The sequence below is a fragment of the Tyto alba genome, unplaced genomic scaffold (assembly GCF_018691265.1).
Source record: "Tyto alba isolate M040663 unplaced genomic scaffold, T.alba_DEE_v4.0 Super-Scaffold_48, whole genome shotgun sequence".
In the NCBI taxonomy this organism is placed as follows: domain Eukaryota; kingdom Metazoa; phylum Chordata; class Aves; order Strigiformes; family Tytonidae; genus Tyto; species Tyto alba.
Window position 1 is genome coordinate 66,097 of NW_024881324.1, and position 10,574 is coordinate 76,670.

Sequence of the window (10,574 nt, forward strand, 5' to 3'; positions counted from 1 at the left end):
CCCGGCCGGCTGAGACTGACAGGCCGCCTCCGGCTCCGCCGATTGGCCGGGCCGGGGCCAATGGCGCGGCTGTTGCCGGGCAGAGCAGCCCCGGGGGCCGGCCGGGCCGTGGCGCTTGCGGAGCGGCGGGCTGCGGGACGGGCCGCGTCAGCCGGGGCTGCGCTCCCCGCAGCGGGAGCTGCGCGCCCAGCTCGGCCGGCCCCAAGGGCTCTCCTGGGGCCCGGGCTGCTCAGGGAGGGAGGGTCGAGGCAGGCGGGGTTCGCGCCGGTCGGCCAGGCTGCCTGGGAACGCGGCTCTGCCCGTGCTGCAGCCGAGCGCTGGGCGGGAGGAGCCGCGTGGCGGGAGCTGCCGGCTGCGGCGCGGCCGGAGACAGGGCTGTGCCCCGCTGCCAGCGCCCGCGCTGAGCCCCGCGCCCGGGGCCTTCCCCCGAGGAGGAGGAGAGCCGCCCCGTCCGGGCCTTAGGAAGGAGTGAAGCCGGTCTGTATGAAAATACATCATTTCATTTGGGTTCGGTCAATTCGGGGTGAGAAGCAATAGGCAAAGCAGCGCTGGGGGCGCGGAGAGCCTCAGCTCTGCCACGACGCACCCCGAGTTCTAAAAGCAGTGTCTCTTAGACTCTTTCCGTCACATCACAGTCGTCCTGCTCTTCTTCCATGGGGTCCTTTGAAGCGCTGGGGTAGTGTCCTCCTCCCAGGGGATCTTTTGGAAGTTTGAAGGTTTCCACCTCTTGGCGTGCTTTCTTCTCATCGGGTCCTTTAAAAGTCCCAGGGTCTCAGCTTTCGGCAGGCTTTTTCTAAACGGCTGCTGTCTCAGCTCTAGGGGGGGTGTTAAGGAGTGTTTCTAAAAGGCAGCAGTGCTTACAGTGTTTCAGGTTAAAGGTACATTTTCTTCTTGGTCTCACACGTTCTCAGTTTGATTCCAACATTCACTACAACTGCTATACATGTCATACTGATCACAGCTCACCCCAGATCCACACAGGCTACAACAATTACACTTATCACACCACACTCTCTCTTGACACGAATCATGCCTATGTTTCCCACAACTCCCCCCTCTGCTTTTGTCCATTTCATTGATTCGTGTCTTGGTTTCCAATTCGATAACAGCTTTCCGTGCTGCTGTCAAATTTGGGGTTGTTTTAGTTTCCAGCATCATTAATGGCATTTTGTCACCTTTCATCTCCAATTGCATACTCTGCACCACTGATTGTATCAATCGAATAAAACATGGAATTATACAAGGGATAATTAACAACCCTCCAAATATTCCTAGGAGTACAATACCCACTTTAGTAAACCAATCGCCATTAAAGAATGACCTCCATGATCCCAAATTCCCAACGTCAAATCCATTCCACGTTTGCACTGGGACATGGGCTACTTTCTTAATTTCTCTAACCAGTTCATCTATAGCCCTTCCTTCGTCATCTATTTGTATACAACAATTGGTGAGGTTAAATTTCCCACAAACTCCCCCTTCTTGTGCCAACAGGTAGTCCAATGCTAAACGATTTTGGCATATTGCAGTTCTCATTTTTGTATTTTGTTTTGCAAGTAGGCTTAATGCATCTCCGGTTTTGGTCACTACTGTTTCAACTACTGCTTGTAGCCGTATCATCCTGTTTAACATATATATATCGGAGTTCGGTAGCCCCAAGATCCATCCTCTGCCCATGTTGCAGGATCATAATAGGCTATTATTCTCTCTGGAGGCCAATCATTATCTTTCCAATTCCCAATTTGTAAATCTCTCTTGTATCCTCTCAATTGATCAGAATCTGTACATACAGGAACCCCCAATCGTTCTCCTTTACCTATGGGCAACAAGAAGAAGCTAGGTCTTATGGTACCTACTATACATGACCCAACCCAATTCTTTGGTAAAGATGCGAAGGCTAATTTTCCACAAATCCAATAGTGTCCCTCTGGTGCAGGCCAACCATTAGGTATTTTTTTACCACTGGTCCAGTTGGCCACTTGTGGATTTATTGCCATTGGATTTCCCTATTTATCCCAATCCTTTCTTGTTCTATTCCATATATAGCCTCCTTCACAAATTAAATTTCCCACCGGTTCCCCTTCCTTAGCTAAATGTTGGAAACAGCTTCTCCCTATTATATTAGTTTGTAAAATCCACTGTTGTTTTCTATCCTGTTTATTCACCTTCCATATCTTAGGGTCAGTTATATTACTCTCCAAGGCTTCCCAAGGCCAGTGTTCTCCCTGATTTGTCCCTCCACACACATAACAATTAGTTACTTTTAGTGCTTTTGCTATATTTTCAGCAAGGTTCACAAACAGATTTTTAGCAACTGTGGGAATTTCACACTGGACTCCTGTTTCCATTTCATGATAAAATGAGTTGAATAACAAATGGTGTTGTATGGTTTGCCTTACTTCTTGATGATAAATTATTCGGATTATGGCTCCTGGATCATAACCAGAGGCCCAAATCTTGATTCCGAAATCTGTTACCTTTTTTGTTACTCTCCAAGACAAGGGATCTATAATTGTCCAATTGACCAGAGTACAGTTATAAAGTCCACAACTTGAGTTTGCCTTGATCTTTTCCAATTTGGTCTTCAGATGGTGACAATGATATTCCTAGCCCCAGTTAGCGGTTGCCCAACACACACCCTCCCATGTATTTCCACACAAGTGGCCTCCGTGGACCCCAGAGGCGAGATAAGAATTTCCACAATTCATACACATGTATTTTTCAGTTTTCCCATATTGTCTCCTCTGATTTAAATCTCCACAGCTGAGTAATAGTCCCTATCTACCGCTTGGTAGACATCAAAAATGACCGATACCAGGCAATTAGGACTATAAACCTGATTACTTACGGACAAAGTTTTCCATCCGTCATATTTATATTTCCTTTTCTTCATGGATCCCTCTGTTTTCAATTCTATCCAATAGAGAGTTGGAAGTACTTCAGGATTATAGCACATGACTATGTTGGCTGAAAGATCCTTGCAGAGTTTATATTTGGTTTGGTTATATATGCAATCACCCATGATCTGCCCTTTACATTCGTAGTGGCCATGGTATATCAATGTATGGGAGACTCTATCACCTTGCATTGTTACAGCAACACACTCACTGCAATGGTGGGAAGAGGAGTCCACACCTTCCCGCAGGGTTCCAGTCAGGACCCATACCAAGAGAGGTCCGGTCGGGATCATAATGCCCAGCGGTCACCGCCCCAGGGGTTGCAGCCCTCGGCACACCTTGTCAGCTGCAGCACCAATTCCCTCCGGCCTTGCCCTCTCCGGCTTTTACTGGGGTGTGCCTCTCTCCTTTGTACATGAGAGGAATTTTTTTACCCAGTACTGGACTTCCAACACGAACAAGTGCTTGGAAAAGGTGAGGAAAAGCTGGTTGCTTTAACTAAAAAGTACAGTCTGCTTTCTATACGCTGTTCAGTTAGAATTTACCTTTTTACAGAAGTCAATATGAACCTCCCTCAGCCATTCCATCAAGTCCTTTTAAAGGTGAGTTTGGTATTTCCAGGTTCAGTTATGACCCTCCATTCCTTTATAGGTCCCTTCACCCTTAATGCATGTGTCCATCCCTTTTCAGCCGTCCTTATCGCAGTTTCTGTAGTTAAAAGAACTAGAAATGGACCTTCCCATCGAGGGTTAAAGCTATCTTCTTCCCAGCTTTTTACCAGCACTTTGTCCCCTGGCTGAATGTTGTGTATTGCAAAATCCAAAGGGGTGCTCTGGGCTAATAGCCCTTTAGCCCTGAGCTCCTGCATGTTTTTGTTTAATTCTATGATATAATGTTGAATAGTCATATCTTCCAATTTGGGATGATCTATTGGTAACCCTTGGGTATAAGGCATTCCATACAACATTTCAAAAGGTGAAATTCCAGTTCCTGAATTTGGCATAGTTCTGATATTTAACAAGGCCAGGGGAAGACACTTTATCCTTGTCATTTTTGTCTCAATCGTAAGTTTGGATAACTGATGTTTTAGAGGCTGATTTACCCTTTCCACTCTTCCAGAACTTTGGGGATGCCAGGGAATGTGATAGTCCCATTGGATTCCCAAAGCTGATATAACATTTTTAAGAATCTTAGATGTAAAATGAGATCCTTGATCTGAGTCGATTACTTTAATCATCCTGTATCGGGGAATGATTTTCTCAAGTAGTTGCTTTGCTACTGTCTGAGCTGTGGCTCTTGTAGCAGGGAATGCCTCAGCCCAGTGGGTTAGCTGGTCAATGACCACCAAAAGATACTTATAACGTCCCACCTTTGGTAATTCAGTAAAATCTACCTGTATCCTTTCAAAGGGTCAGTGAGCCAGAGGCGTCCCTCCTTTTGGTGTCTGTCTTATTTGTTTCTTATTAATTTTCTGACAAATTAAACAACCCTGCACCTCTTGTTTTGCAATTTCAAAACTTCCTGTACACCCATAAAATTTTAGGAACTGATCCACAAGAGCTCTAGCTCCCCAATGTGTCTGTTGATGTAACCTTTGCAATATCCTTCTGGCATACCGTTTTGGTAACTTTTCCCTGCCATCTGGCAAAATCCATTTATCGTCTTTCTGTTTAGCTCCTAATTTTTCGTATTCCAATATTTCACATTCAGAATAAGCATTTCGTTCATTCGCTTGTTCCTCTTTTAGTCCTGGTTGCTGAAGGGTTGTCAAGGTTAAGAGAGCTGCTCGCTTGGCTTCTTCATCTGCTAAATTATTTCCCCTAATTCTAAATTGCAACCCTTTTTGGTGTTCTCTACCATGAGTTATAGCTATCGCCTCAGGTTCTCGTATAGCCTGCAATATTTGTTTTATTAGTTCTTCATGTACTAATCCCTTTTCCTGGGTATTCATTAAACCCCTTTCCTCCCATATTCTTCCAAAGGTGTGGACTATTCCATAAGCATATTTTGAATCCGTAAAAATTGTCCCTTTCTTATTTTGTAATCTTTTCAATGCCCTCAAAAGGGCATATAATTCACACGCCTGCACTGACCAGCTGGCACTCAGTGGCCCGGATTCTATTACTTCAAAATTGTTCCCATCTATGATGGCATATCCTGATTTTCTCTTCCCTTCAATCACTCGCGAAGATCCATCTATAAATAATCTTTCCCCTTCCCCCAACTCTTTTTCCTCTAGATCTGGTCTAATCTTTGTTTGCAACTCTACTAAATCTATACAGCTATGCTCGAGTACTGAAGCCTCCTCCCATCCCCCAAACAAAAACTGTGCTGGGTTCTGTGCCGCAGTCGTCCTTAAATCCAAATCGGAGGAGTGAATTAAAATAGATTTGTATTTTAATAATCTATTGTCGGTAAGCCATTTATCTGCTTTCTGTTGGAGGATTCCTCTAATGTCATGAGGGGCATATGCTACTAAAGATCCCCCGAATGTAACCTTCCAGGCTTCTTCGACTAACAAGGCCACAGCCACCACTGCTTGCAAACACATTGGCCATCCTCTGCTTACCGGATCTAATAGTTTCGAAAAATATCCCACGGGCTTTTTACTTCCAGCCCAATCCTGAGTAAGCACTCCATAGGCAGTATAATTACTGGTATTTACAAAGAGTTGAAACAGTTTATTTAGGTCTGGGAGGCTCAATACAGGAGCCGTTACCAGGGTATCCTTAAGGCTTTGGAGTTTTTCATCATCCTGTGACAACCATTTTATCACGTTCGAAGTCAGTTTTTCATATAAAAACTTTACCTTCTCACTGAACCCCTCTATCCATTGTCTGCAATATCACAGCAGTCCTAGTAATTGTCAAATTTCTCTTTGTTTTTGGAGCCGGCAAGGCAACTATCCCTGCTATCCTGTCTGGGTCTAATTTTTTCTTCCCTTTAGTGATCCAGTGCCCTAAGTATTTCACCTCCGGTTCAGTAAATTGCAGTTTACTCCGTGACACTTTCAGTCCCCTTTCTCCAAGAAAATTCAATAAATCTATAGTGTTTTCCCAAACCTCCTTTTCCGATTTCCCTGCTGTTAACAAATCATCTACATATTGTAGGAGTTTTACTTCACCTTTAGTTTCAAAGAACGTGAGTAAGTTTTCTAGTGCCTGTCCAAACAAATTTGGAGATTCAGTAAAACCTTGAGGTAATACTGTCCACCTTAGTTGTTGTTTTCTGCCTGTGTCCGGATCTTCCCACTCAAAGGTGAAATAATCCCTACCGGCTTCCGATAGTGGGCAAGCCCAGAAAGCATCCTTTAAATCTATTACACTGTACCAGATATGTTCAGGGGATACTTGCTTCAATAAAGTGTATGGATTTGCCACTACCGGGAACCTAGTGATGGTCCTCTGGTTGTCAGCTCTCAGATCCTGAACTAGCTGATAACTACCGTCTGGTTTCTTAAATGGAAGGATGGGTGTATTATGTGGGGACATGCAAGGCTCCAAAGTCCCTTTTTGAATTAAGTTGTCAATTATTGGTTTTAATCTTTGTCTTCCTTCTAATGAGATTGGATAGTATCTAATTCTTATTGGTTCTCTTGGGTTTATTATTTCCGCTCCTAGCGGTTCAATATCCAATTTTCCTATTTCTCCTTTATTGTACTAAACTTTCTGGGTTATACGCTTTTCATCCTCTTCAGTTAAGTGATACAACTTTACCGAGATATTTTGTTTCTCTACCTCTAACCCTATACCTAATTTAATAATTAAATCTCATCCTAAGAGGTTGTGTTCTGCTTCTTCAACTAATAAAAAGTCTCCTACGCATATTCGATTTTTTGATTCAATTTCTACATTCTTAATAATGGGGACTCTAAAAGGTTCTCCTTTAGCACCCACCACCAGGTTGTATCCCTGCTGATTTGACAACCTCTAGGAATATGCTGGACCGTAGATTTTTCAGTCCCTGTATCTACTAAAAATGTCACTTCCTCTCCTTGGGGACCTATTTTTAAATTTATCAAGGGCTCCGTTACTATTCTGGTCCCAAAAATATGTAGCCCCTGAAACCCCTATTCTTCATTCTTAAACATCTCTTCATCTTTCATTCGCTTCTGACAATGCCTTTTGATATGTCTCTTCTGCCCACAATAATAACATTCGGGTATTCCCCTGGGAGAACCCCTATTCCTCTCCCTCGGGATCATTGACTGTCCTTTTTTACCTTCCGATCTGGGAGTTTTTGAGATCATTCTCGGTTGTTCCTTTTGCTGAGTTTCCTGGACCGTCGCTACAAATATTTTTGCTTTCGTTTTCTGCTTCTCCTCATCTCTCTGTACATACACTTTCTGAGCTTCCCTCAACAATTCCTGCAGTCCTCAATTTTGCCAATCATCCAACTTTTCCAGTTTCTTTCTTATATCTCCCCAGGATCTGGCTACAAATTGGGTTTTTAATAATGCTTCTCCGACTGAGAGGCTGGGTCCACTCCAAAATACATCTGTAAATTGTTTCGCAACCTCTCTAGCCAGTCCGTAGGAGACTCGTCCCTCCCCTGACGTTCGATAAAAGCCTTGTTAATATTTTGCCCCCTTGGAACTGCTTCCCTAATGCCCTGTGTAACCAATTCTCTTAAATCTGACATATTTTGCCTATCACGGGCATTTTGGTTATTCCAGTTTGCATTCTGGTTAGGCCACTTCTGTTCTCCAGGAGGGCCTTGTTGGTGCCTTCTCTCCCACATCCGCATTCCCGCTTGTCTAATCATAGATCTTTCTTCGGCTGTAAACAATATTCCTAAGATAGACTGCATTTCCTCTCAGGTATAGGTATTAGGTTTGGTATAGGAATAGGTATTAGGTATTTGGTTTTGTAACTTCCTCTTCCATGGCTTTCGGTTCATTATTTCCTTTGGAAGCAAAGAAAGAAAAGGAAACAAAAGACAGAGAAACTAAACCAAACACTTTATTGTGGGAGCTGTTAGACAATTTACCCCCACCTTATTTAAGGCGGAATGCGGAAGGTTGTCAGGAGGGATTCTATCCCCAACTGCCTCCTGACCCCGCTCCGTCGGATCCCACGCCCTCTCCTCCTTCTTGTCACTCCAGGAGTAAAACTGTACCGAGAGAGAGGGATAAGATTCATGAAAAAGAAGAAGCAGTGGCCTTAGCTCCCCTTTGAGAGGTACCAATGGGAGGACACACAGGAGGAATTGGATTTGTAACTGAAACAAAAAACGCCCAAACAATCGGCCTCAAACCAAGGTTGACTTCTGAGTGAATCCCCCGACCAGCAACCAGCATCTTATCAGCAGCATGAAGCAACCAGCATCTTATCAGCGTGAAAATGCAACCCTGGGAACAATCCCTGGGAACTATAAGTAAACAATAGGAAGTAACTGTAAATCCCAAATGTAAAGAAAAACAGAGACTCCTCAGATGTGCCCGGATCCTGGCCAGATCCGGACACGCCTGAGTGAGGCATGTCAATCTACCAGATATCTCCCCTGCATTTTGTTTAGACTTGTTTGTTAAACTGTACAAAAGCCGGGCCCTCTCACAGCACAGACGCAGACCTCACCTACGAGCGGACGCCCTGCGTGGGACTTCCCAGCTGCCGGGAAAGGCTCTGCGACCCTTCGCTGGGACGGGGCTCCCCAGCTGGTGCACGGGGCAGGGGGATGGTCAAGTAGGAGGGCAACTGGTGATGGATCTTTCTTAATCACTATAGCTAGCTTTATGTAGCAATGACTAGGTGCATTACCTTGCTTATTTTTTTCTGCTGCTTTAAACTAAAGTAAAATAAGCCTATTTCTTTAGCTTGGTGTCTGTGTCCTTTGTGTTAACCCTGTCAATTGGCAAAACAGCAATTACTTCAGAAATTCCAGTATGTTCTGCAGCAGAAATTGGATACTGCGAGACGTTAGTGATTTTTGATTTGGGAAGTACTGGGGCTGCACGGAGTATACACACTGTGGCAGTCTGTTGATTTTTATTAGGGTTAGGGTTGGCATTTGAGCCAAAAGACTACAAACTACCGTCTGGCAAACGCCAAGTCCGGTTGCTCAACACATCGAAACCCAGGATATTTTCATGATGCTCTTTGATTGCAAAGCAAAAAGACGTTAGATGCTTTTCATCAAGGAGCCATAAATTAACTCCTGCTGCTTGGAACTCAGTGCAAGCTCCTGCAACTCCAGTAATTTGAACTTTTTGCCATCCAGGTTGTATGCCTAGCTTATTGGCATCCCGTTGTGTAATTACTGAAATTTGTGCTCCAGTATCAATTAATTCAATCAATTATGTTAATTGTTGCCAAGGACCTACAGGGATTAAAATGTAAGGGCCATTCTCATTTAGCCATTGCCCAATTGCTGTCCGGGCACTATTAGTTTTTTGGTCTTGTGTTTTGGGACTGATCCCCATGAGGGAGAAAAGGGTTATTTCTCTCTCTGGGAGCTGGCGATGGAGGAGTTAGAGTATTTGGAGTGTTACATTTTTGAAATGCTTGAATTAGACTCAGAAGAACCACCGGTAGGTTATCTCTGAATCATGGCTCTAGGAATTCCTAGTGCCAGTGCTTGTTTCCACAGTTCGTTTCTCCACTCCTGGCCCTTAAAATTGTCAGTCAGAGGATTTTTGTTCTTGGGAAAAATGAGTGTTCCTGTCTGTGGGGGAAACACTGAAACATTTGGAGCTCCTGAATACAGGGCTCATTCTCAGGTACCTCAAGTGTACTAAAAGGCAAAGGGTTTCCAGGTGGCATAAATACAGCTTACTCCTTTTTTAAGTTTTCTTTCTGCTGTAAGAAAAAAAGAAAATGGGAGTTGCACACATGAGCCCACAGTCTATGGGAGCTCACAATTCTTACTGTATATCTAGCAGTCACATTTATATCCTTATTGTACTTTCATCTGTTGGAGAATGGCTCAGAGACAAGGGTCCTGAGCCCACCGAGCAGTTGTACGATCAGAGCCTGTTCTAGGGGCTGATGCTGCCTCGCTGATTCTGGGCCTCACTAGGGTTTGCCTGCAGCTGCTCGCAGCTGCTGATACAGGAGGAATGTCAAGGACGCTTCGGCCTTGTGTACCGTGGTGTAGCGAAAACAGGTTAAGGGGAATTAGAAATAGTGGCCTGAGAAACTTAGTGTTATGAGAAGCTTGTGCTGTTAGCTAGCCGCAAGTAAGCGGACCGTGCGAATGCGACCTTTAGAGCTTAAGCCAATCAGCTAGTGACTAGTAGGCATAATAATTATCGTTGTCTGTATAAATAGATGTACCCTGGACCAATAAATTGAACGATGCTTTATCACCCACATTGAGTCCATCTCGGCATATCGTTCCTCCGCCGCTCCGCATTCATCCACCTGATTCCTCTTAAATAATGGGTATTTGATCTTTTTCTATTAACAAATTTCATTTTAGTCCAAAAGATCTTCCTTCTTTTGCTTGCTGCTTGCAGCAATGTAATAAAAGGGAGGTGTTCATAGGGAAGATGGCTGTGAAGATTTCAGATGTACTGTGTTTCTGTTTTCTGAGATGACTGAAAATTGGTTCAGTAGGAATTTGTTGCCAGAGATGTTTTCCTCTGTTTGCCAGAGATGTTTTTTTGCTCTAGCCTGTAAAAGAAAGCTCCCACAATAATGTACTTCCAGAAAAATGGTAACTGAATTTGCTCGCATT